The sequence below is a fragment of the Sinocyclocheilus anshuiensis genome, unplaced genomic scaffold (assembly GCF_001515605.1).
Source record: "Sinocyclocheilus anshuiensis isolate Anshui unplaced genomic scaffold, SAMN03320099.WGS_v1.1 scaffold480, whole genome shotgun sequence".
NCBI lineage: Eukaryota > Metazoa > Chordata > Actinopteri > Cypriniformes > Cyprinidae > Sinocyclocheilus > Sinocyclocheilus anshuiensis.
Window position 1 is genome coordinate 426814 of NW_015555743.1, and position 10363 is coordinate 437176.

Below are 10363 nucleotides of genomic sequence, written 5' to 3' on the forward strand. Positions count from 1 at the left end.
TAAAATGGGCATTGTTGCATTGTTTTGTTTTTAGACAATACAGCCTACACAAAGTGTTTTTAAAAGCCGTTTTAATGCTATTTCTTGATAAACCTTCCTATTGTTTTTGACTTGTGTTTTAATATGTTGGCTAACGTTATATGAAGATGAAGAATTCTGTCAGGCTATTGATTGATTTCCATTGTTCTGCATTTCCCCAACTGATTTGAATAAATAAGCTATACTTTGACCGACGTTGAGTGTATAAAGTTACTCCTTTTTTTTCTTTTTAACGACCGCCTAAAATGAAATGATGATAACGCGAGGCAAGTGTGCGGCAAGCGGAATTCATTGAGGGATTTGACAGTGTGATTCATAGATTAAGTATTTCAAATATAGGCTATTATATATGCTACACGCACGCACAGAGGTTTTCTTTTGGGGGTTTCTTGCTTTTAGACTAGTCGACTAGTCGGATACAAAACTTTAGTTTAAACGTCAGTCAAATTAGTCGTCGCGCACATCCCTAGTAAATATATAAAATGATAGATAAATAAACAGAACGATAGAACGATAGATAGAACGATAGATAGATAGATAGATTCACAGAAGTATAAATAGATAAAATTATAGATCGATAGATAGATATAGATAGATAGATATACATAGATAGATAGATAGATAGATAGACATAAAACTAGTAGTTTGAAATACACAAATTCCAATATTAATTTCAATAATGATCAAGTTTTCAAGCGCTAGTATCAGTAAACGGAGCAGCTATTTGTTGGAGAGCGCGGTTCGTCCGGCCGTCATCAGCGTAATCTCAGTGTGTGAGTGACACACGTCACATCGCTTCTCCTCCTGCAGCCGACTGAATCACCGCAGGCCTCTGGGAAGCTGTGAGCCGCTGACACAGACGGGAGAGTGGCCTGCTTCCTCCTCCATCATCTCCCTCCCTCCCTACACACTCCCTCCCCGGGGCAGGACGCCTCACGCCGAGCGCATCGCAACAACAACGCATCCCTAACACACGAGACAGATGCGTGAAGCATGCATCTCGTCTGTGCCAGACTCCAGAGCGATTCTCAGGTGCGCCGACCCGCTCCGGACATGAATGCACGTCACAAGCATGATGTGTGCATTATTGCATGAGCGCATTTCCTGCATTTATCACATTAAACGTGATGATGGCAGCATCTGGGGAGTGTTTGTGCCGATCAGGGAGAAAGGTGCTGCGCTCTTACCTTATTGCAGTCACTGTTTGCAGGAAACAGCTCACCTGAGTGCCCAGACGAAACGTATGCAGGCCAATCGCCGCATTCAAAACGTCTCTCTCCGACTCGGACGGCTGGAAGCCCGGAGAGCGTACTAAAGCAAAAGAGACTGTGGATGCAGGGGGGAGCTTTCAAAGTGACGTCTGGAGCATCGCTGTGTGACGTAGGTTGAGTGTATGGCGCGTTCGGCGCAGCTCAAGGGTCGCATTAGAAATGCGATGCAATGCTCATGTCCTTGTCCAGTCGCCCGCTGTTGAGAAACGAGACGGGCTTTGAGCTGCAACCCCTGCGAGTGAGATGGTCCGATCCGGAGCCGTGCAACCCTCTCTCTCTGTTTCTCCCTCAGCTATTGATTCACTCCAGCTCTGCGCAGCTTCAGTGAAATATGAAACCCATGCCTGCCAAGCTGCCATTAATCGTGAGTAACATTAACAACAGTATCAGAAAGGACAGAGAACGGCGTACTCCAGATGTCCTGCATCACCGCAGCTTCCGCCAAACACCCGGAGAGAGGGAGAGAGGGACGAGACACACCATTCAAACCCGCATCTCTGTGAAAGCATGAGAGCAACACGTCACTCTCCTGTTAAGAACATCTCAGGTCGCATTTCACTGCACGAAGCATTAAGAACGTATACAGCGGGTAAAATAAGTATTGAACACGCCACCATTTTTCTCAGTAAATATATTTTCACCAGATGTCGGTAGCAACCCAAGTAATCCATACATACAAAGAAAACAAAACAAATAAGTTCAGAAATTAAGTTCTGTGTAATAATGGATATGGTTATGGAATAACACGGTGGAAAACATATTGAACACATGAAGAAAGGGAGGTGCAAAAAGGCATGGAAAGCCAAGACACCAGCTGAAATCTATCAGTAATTAGAAAGTCAGTGGAAATTAACATTAGCTGGTTCAGTCGAAACACCTACAGTACCAGGATGATGAAGATGAAACAAGGGTGACTGATCCCAAACACAGCCAAGGAAACTCTCGATTGGCTTCAGCGAAAGAAAATAAAGCTGCTAGAATGGCCAGCCAATCACCTGACTTGAATCCAATAGAAAAGAAGAACTACAGATCAGAGTTCATAGAAGAGGCCCACAGAACCTTCAAGATTTGAAGACTCTGTGGAAGAATAGGCCAAAATCACACCTGAGCAATGCATGTGACAAATAATTAGAATAAACAGATGACATCGTCCGCTGGTGTGGATGCTAATATCGTTATCTTTATAGTTACTGTTCTTGGCGTGAACGGGCCTTAACGTAATCTTGTAATGCATCACTTTTAAAAGCAACTTTCCCCAACACTAATCTCAATTATGCTAAAATAACACTGCTATTGTCTTCTGAATAGCTGCTTCATAGCTAAATTGAAATTGTTTCATAATTGATTCATTTTAAATTAAACAACATTAATTATCTTCCTGTTTATTAATGTGAATCTGCTTCAGTCTTTATTGTATAGTAGTCAACATTTGAAGTGGATCAAAAAAGTTCATCAAAGTTGTCCTAAGACAAGAACGGGTATTGTTTTGGTTTTAGGACAACTTTGATGAAAGGTTTTGATCCACTTCAGATGTTGACTACTGTATAAAGCACTATAGAAATACATTGAGATTAAGACTTTGAGATTTATAACTCAAAATGCTTCTAAAATAAAACAAAATTTAATATCAAAATTCATTCAAGCCACAAACCCCTTCACAATATTTTGACACAAATCAGATTTTTAAATTATACAGCAAATCCAGTTTGTTTTTTACAACATTGTGAAATGCTGAATTAGAATTCCCTCTCTAACATTAGTGTTTTAAACCCGGTCTACACTATCAGAAACGGTTTGTTTACCTGGATAAGCTCAACCTCACACCTTCACAGATCGATACGGCTCGTCCGTCCGTACGAGGTGACCTATAATTCAATAAAACAGGGGCTTCCACACAAACTCTATTTGCCTTATCAGCAGCGCAGGAGAGATTGAGCGCGGCACCCAAGAGCAGGCTCTCGCAGAAGATCGCTAACCTTGAGAGACGCAAGTGTTGCCATAGGAATGAGACACGGAGAGAAAAGAGTCTTTATTCGCAAACAACAGCATAAGGCTCTCGAACCCTCAATCTGCAGAGATCGACATGGAAAACAACCACGTACAATGCTCAGCTAATAACAGACACGGTTTGGGTTAGTTACTTGCTGAAAAGACTAACTTGGACTAGCATGGCCAGTGCTGGTTTGCCATCAAAACTGCTAGTGAGGCTGGTCAACTAGTAAAGTGTTTCTATTGAAGTTGGTTGACAAAGGCAGTGTTTTAATAATTAATCATTCTATTCTATTATTAGTCTATTCTAATTAATTATTAGCAGTCTATTTTAATTCTATTCTTTTAAAAAACATGCCCCTTTTAGACTTGCATTCTATTCATTTACTAACTGCTTGTTTTCTTTAAAAAATATATAATAATAATAATAAAATAACACTAGCTTCTCTAATCTTTTTGTATTCTATCGGTTTTCTTTTTATTTATTATACAATTAACAAAATGCAAAAAAGGCCTCTAACACTAGCTTGTTCTATTCTTTTTCTATTCTATCTGTTTTCTTTTTATTTATTATATAGCCTAATTAAAAAATAACCTTGCTACGTGTGCTGCATTAAGCTAACTGAGACTTGTCGCAGCACTTGTATATCGTTGCTCTTTTGTTGATTTTGATTGCTTCTATTGTGCTCATTTTTAAGTCGCTTTGGATAAAACCATCTGCTAAATGACTAAATGTAAATGTATTAAAGGGGTCATGGCATGGATTTGTAAAAATATTTTAATATGTTCCTTGAGGTTTACTTATAATGTTAATAAAGTAAAAAAAATAAAAAAATTTATTAAAAAATTTTTTTTTAAATGATTATTTTCAACCCTCATTCTGACCCTCTCTCTAAAACAACCTGTTTTAATGGGCTTGTCCTTTTAAGGCTTGTCAGGAATCAGCCGCTGTTACGATTGGCTAATGCCACTGCATAGGAACAGTATCAACGCCCCCTAGCTGTTGCATGTATGTTTTGACAACATGAAAAAAAAAAAAAGCATTATGAAATTATTTATTCACGGTTTGTGATGCAGATCTAGTACCGCTTCATCTTTCAACAAATGTTTCTTTGTGACTCTCCATGACATTGTGCCTCGTTTACAAAACAAAATCCTCCGACACGACGTTATTACAAATAAACTATCCACTTGTTCCTTACACTGGGATCCTTCTGATATCTGTACAAAGACGCGAACGAGCTGTTTAAACCAAACGCGTCAAAGTGAACGTTCTTTCACTCCATTTGTCCTGACGACACACTCGAGTGTAGACAAAATAGCTACAGTGATTGTGATTTCTATTTGCTTTTGACGCAACACGACACTCGCATTCTGCGTGATCAAGCGTTAAGCGACTGAGTGCCAGTGGGCGGGGCCTGGTGAGAAGAAGACTATTCGTCGATGTCTTGCTCTGGAGGTGGTGTTTATGCAAATGTTTGTGCCCAGGTGACGTCACCTTGTCCCATTGGATCCAAAACTAGCTGTTTTTGGAGCTTGATTAAATAAATGTGACCGTGGACCACAAAACCAGTAATAAGGGTCAATTTTTTTAAATTGAGATTTATACACAATCTCAAAGCTAAATAAATAAGCTGTCCATTGATGTATGGTTTGTTAGGATAGGACAATATTTGGCTGAGATACAACTATTTGAAAATCTGGAATCTGAGGGTGCAAAAAAATCTAAATATTGAGAAAATCATCTTTAAAGTTGTCCAAATGAAGTTCTTAGCAATGAATATTACTCATCAAAAATTAAGTTTTGATATATTTACGATAAGAAATTTACAAAATATCTTCATGGAACATGATCTTTACTTAATATCCTAATGATTTTCGGCATAAAAGAAAAATTGATAATTTTGACCCATACAATGTATTGTTGGCTATTGCTACAAATATACCCCAGTGACTTAAGACTGCTTTTGTGCTCCAGGGTCACAAATGCTTTGTTTATAATGAGGACGTTTTAAGCTATGAAACTTGCGGGATGTTTTAATGCAACAAAGACCTCTTATATGCCAAAAGATCAAGGTTCAGAAATCAAAGATTTCTCATGTCATAACCCCTTTAAGAAGCCTGTTACTTTCTTATAATAAGCAATATTCAAACTGAAGATTCACCCATTTCCAAATATGAGTAAAAACTGACTTTGACGAGTAAATAAAATCCAGTTGGCCAGCAACTGAAACTGAAACACAATAAAAACGTCACAAAGTTGCATATCTTCCAAAAGATATACTGCAGCATACTGCAGAAATAGAACGGGTATGAAAGGATGCTATTCTGAGCACAGCTGTTCTCTGTCTTAGTATGAATAAAGAGTCATTGAAGCATTTTCAGAAGGGAACTTCATTAGTAAAGCAGAAGCTGCTTTAAACCAGCCTTGTGTTCCTGTAAGGAGACCATCGGCGTCTTATTGTCATCTCATCGAGAAGGAGTCTGAACAGAGACGCTTTTGAGACCAGAGCTGGAGGAAGCAAGCAAACGGCCATCTGTCACCGGACGTCCGTTCAACATTGATTAATCAAGGGATTCAGCTGACAGTCTCCTGCTTCTCAGATGTTTCTCTTGAGAAAGAAGCAGCAGTCTTACATGTCGGGAAATCTTCATACTGTATGTAGAACTGTGCTCAGATTTATTAGGATGCTTTAAGTATCTCAAACATTTTTTATCAGATGCTCATCAGAAGATCAAATGATCTGAGCTATATATGATCATTTTATAGCTTTTAACTGCATGACTACTAGCGACTTATTTGGGTTTATTTTTACTCTCCTAAGGAATTTTACAAAAAACATCTGAGACAACTGTGATAAGTAAAAAAACAACTGAAAACTCCATTAACTCTCAGCAGCAACTTTTGAGATTTTTGTTTTCAAAAATGTATATAGCGATGAATTTTTTTAAAATCTATAAAACGTCATATATCTGTTTATATGAAAAAAAGACATTTTTTCAGGTTTTCTCTACTGCATTTTAAAGATAATTAGGATTTTTTTTTTTTTTGCATTGGGACTGCAATTTATTAATGACAATCAATTCCACTCTCAGTAATGTAATGCAAAAATAATGTTAAATTATTTACATTTTAACTTAAATATAAATGAAGGAATAACATTACTTTAACAAAATACTGTTTTCAATCATTTTCAACAAATCATTTTAGTTATTTTTCTACTTCTTTATGGCCTGGTTTCACAGACAGGGTTTAGACTAAGCCAGGTTTAGGCCATAGTTAAATAAGGACATTTAAGTCATCTTTATAAACATCCTGTAGAAAAAAAAAAATATTACTGGTGTCCATCTTGAGACAAAACAAAGGCACTCATATATTTTAAGATCAATCAGCGCAAGTTTAGTCTGGGACTTTGCTTAAGCCCTGTCTGTGAAACCGGGGGTATAAGTATTATGTTAATATGTTAATATTTAACATTAGTATCATTTAGTATTATAATATTTAGTATTTTTAGTATATTCAGTAATATTTAGTATATTTAATAATTTATAATATTATTAATATGTAATATAACAATTAATTCTGCTATCAGTAATGCAACACAAAATAGTGTTAAACAAGATGTAATATTGGTCTCGGGTGTCCCCAGAATGTGTCTGTGAAGTTTCAGCTCAAAATACCCAACAGATCATTTATTATAACAGCTGGAAAATGTCATTTTTGGGGTGTGTCTAAAAAAGAGCTGTTTTGGAGCGTATCTCTTTAAATGCAAATGAGCTGCATATTCCCACCCCGTCTCCAGAAGAGGGCGTATTGTATACGTCTCTGCATTGCATACATATACCTAGAAACAGCTGGTAGAAGCAACATAACTGAGAGCGAGAGACCCGGTGTATTACTGGTGTCCATCTTGAGACAAAACAAAGGCACTCATATATTTTAAGATCAATCAGCGCAAGTTTAGTCTGGGACTTTGCTTAAGCCCTGTCTGTGAAACCGGGGGTATAAGTATTATGTTAATATGTTAATATTTAACATTAGTATCATTTAGTATTATAATATTTAGTATTTTTAGTATATTCAGTAATATTTAGTATATTTAATAATTTATAATATTATTAATATGTAATATAACAATTAATTCTGCTATCAGTAATGCAACACAAAATAGTGTTAAACAAGATGTAATATTGGTCTCGGGTGTCCCCAGAATGTGTCTGTGAAGTTTCAGCTCAAAATACCCCACAGATCATTTATTATAACATCTGGAAAATGACATTTTTGGGGTGTCTAAAAAAGAGCTGTTTTGGTGTGTATCACTTTTAATGCAAATGAGATACATTTACTTGAGATGCAAAATGACATAAGAAGCCGTGTTATTTTAGTATCACTGAGATATGATCAGTTTTACTAATATTTTGAATTAGATGTTATTTTTATATTTACCATTTTCATTTAATTTTTTATTTGTATTAACATTTACTTTAGTTTTAGTTTTAGTTAATAAAGACAAAAATAAATTAAAATGAGAAATTGTTTTTTGTATTAACTTTTACTTTAGTTTTAGTTTCAGTTAATAAAGTCAAAAATAAATTAAAATGAGAAATGTTGCCTTGGCAACCAGCTGATTTTTTTTTTTAGAAATATAAATAATAATATAAACATATATAAATAATTAATATATTTATATTTTAATAATATTTATAATTTATACTTCATGTTTATATATAGTTTATTTTATTTCAAGTAACAAAAAAGTTTTTTAATGGTTTTGATTTTAATTTTAGTTTTAGTTAACTATAACGCTGAAAGAAGTCTTGTTTTCTGAGAAATTGATCAAAATGAAGTGAGTTTATTCTTAAAACAAGAACAAATATCTGCCAATGGAGTCAGAAAATTCAAAGGGAAAACCGGCTTATTTATTTCTGGCTCCATTGGCAGATATTTTTTTCTCATTAAGCATAAACTTCACATAATTTTGATAACTTATTCAGAAAACACGACCTCATTTATCATATTAACCACTCGCTCTGCCCTCAAAAGTTAATGTTTAGCTAACGAGCCAATCCATTTATTGGGCAGAACAGCGAAAGATAAAGGTGAAAATCAAAACAAATTGTCCAGCCTTTTGTGCTTCTCACATATTCAGCTGCAAATAACCCCAATTGACACCGTAATAGGATTCATTCATCACTCTGGGCCGTGAAGTGCTCATTAGAAACATCGTGCAGGCCATTAATCTGCGCATTAATAAAGCCAATCAGATGGGATCTCTTCATTAGGCCGTCTCCTCACAGGAAATTCCCACACCTAAAGTTGTGCATGAAACGGAGAATTAATATTGATGTACTGGATTTGGAGAATTATGTTCAGAGGCTCTACATGCAAACAGATTTAAACAAATATATTCAAGAATTTGAGCTGATTTGCATTTGTTGTGAATATCCCGGTGAGACTCACTCGACAGCAGCATGAAAACACAGCGTTTAATTAAAAAGGTGAAGCAATTCTTCAAAAGCCTGTTTCAGGTAAAACTGACAGCTTTAACACTCTGAATATAATTTACATATGTGAGATTTCACAACACATGCCAGCCAAAAATTACAATTCTGTCACGATTCACGATTAAACTCACATGCTGTTTTTTTTTCTATGGAAAACAAAAGGAGACCTGACTCTGACATGCTTTTCCATACAATTTCACAGGAAAAATACATTTATATCAACTATACCTATGCAGCACCAATATACATACTAATAAACAGCAATACTTGCCATTATATATTTTCAAAACCATTCATTTGAGTGAATATAATATTGAATGAATATTGTTTCTCTACAATATTAATTTGAACTTATCAAATGAACGAATCAGTCTAACATCAGTGTAAAAAAACTAAGACCCAAACTAATATTATACAACACAATTCAGGCCTTGAAATCTGATGCACATCAGTTTAAGTACATTATTGTCAAAAGTTTGCAAACATCTTGATTTTTAAATGTTTTAAGTAAGTCTATTCTGCTCGCCAAGGCTGCATTTATTTGATAAAAGTAAAGTAAAAATTGTGAAATATTTTTATAGTTCAATATAGCTGTTTTCTATGTAAATATCTGTTAAAATGTAATTTATTTCTGTGATGCGCAGCTGTATTTTCAGCATCATTACTCCAGTCTTCAGTGTCACATGATCTTCAGAAATCATTCTAATATGCTGATTTGCTGCTCAAGATTATTATATTCTGATTAGATTACTATATTCTGATTATTAGCCATGTTGAAAACAGTTGTGCTATTTCAAAAACATAAAAAATGTTAATGTTTCCAAACTTTTGTCAATTACTGTATGAGGTGAGTCAATCAATCCCTGTGTAGTTAATAGGGCTGTGCGATTAATCGAAATCGAATCGAAATCGCGATTTGAGACGTTGCGATTTCCTAATCGCAAAGCCTGCGATGTGGACGCGATATTACGCGAGCATATGCATGACTGCCAGCCTTGAGTTGCAGTCTTACTTGCCCTGGGCAAGAGCGAGTGCACGGTTTCTATTGTTTTTTTCAGCAGGGTAATGATACCCATACTGTGCTGCACATTATTGACAATATTGAGCTGAAGCTTGACTTTGCAAATTTAAAATCGCAAATCAAATCGCAATCGCAATATGTCAAAAAAATCGCAATTTGATATTTTCCCCCAAATCGCACAGCCCTAGTAGTTAATGAAGCTTTATAAACGCTAAAGCATATTTAACACATTCTGTCTGTATATCGAGGTTGTGCTGTTTGTCAGCATCTCTCTTATTTTCTCTGCTGTTTGCTGTAAGTTACTGCTCTCTAGTTCTAGAGCCGGTTTAACCATTGCAGCGTTATGAACCGAAGACGCTCCCCTGAGCATCAGGCTGCTGTTCTGTTAATTAGTTCCAAATTAATTGCAGGTCAACGATCTGAGGCAAACAAACACCCTTTCCAATATTCAGTGTGTTTGCGATCGATGTGAAGGAGAGTTGAGTTTGTGTGTGTGTGTGTGTGTGTGTGAGTGTGTGTGTGTGTGTGTGTGTGTGTG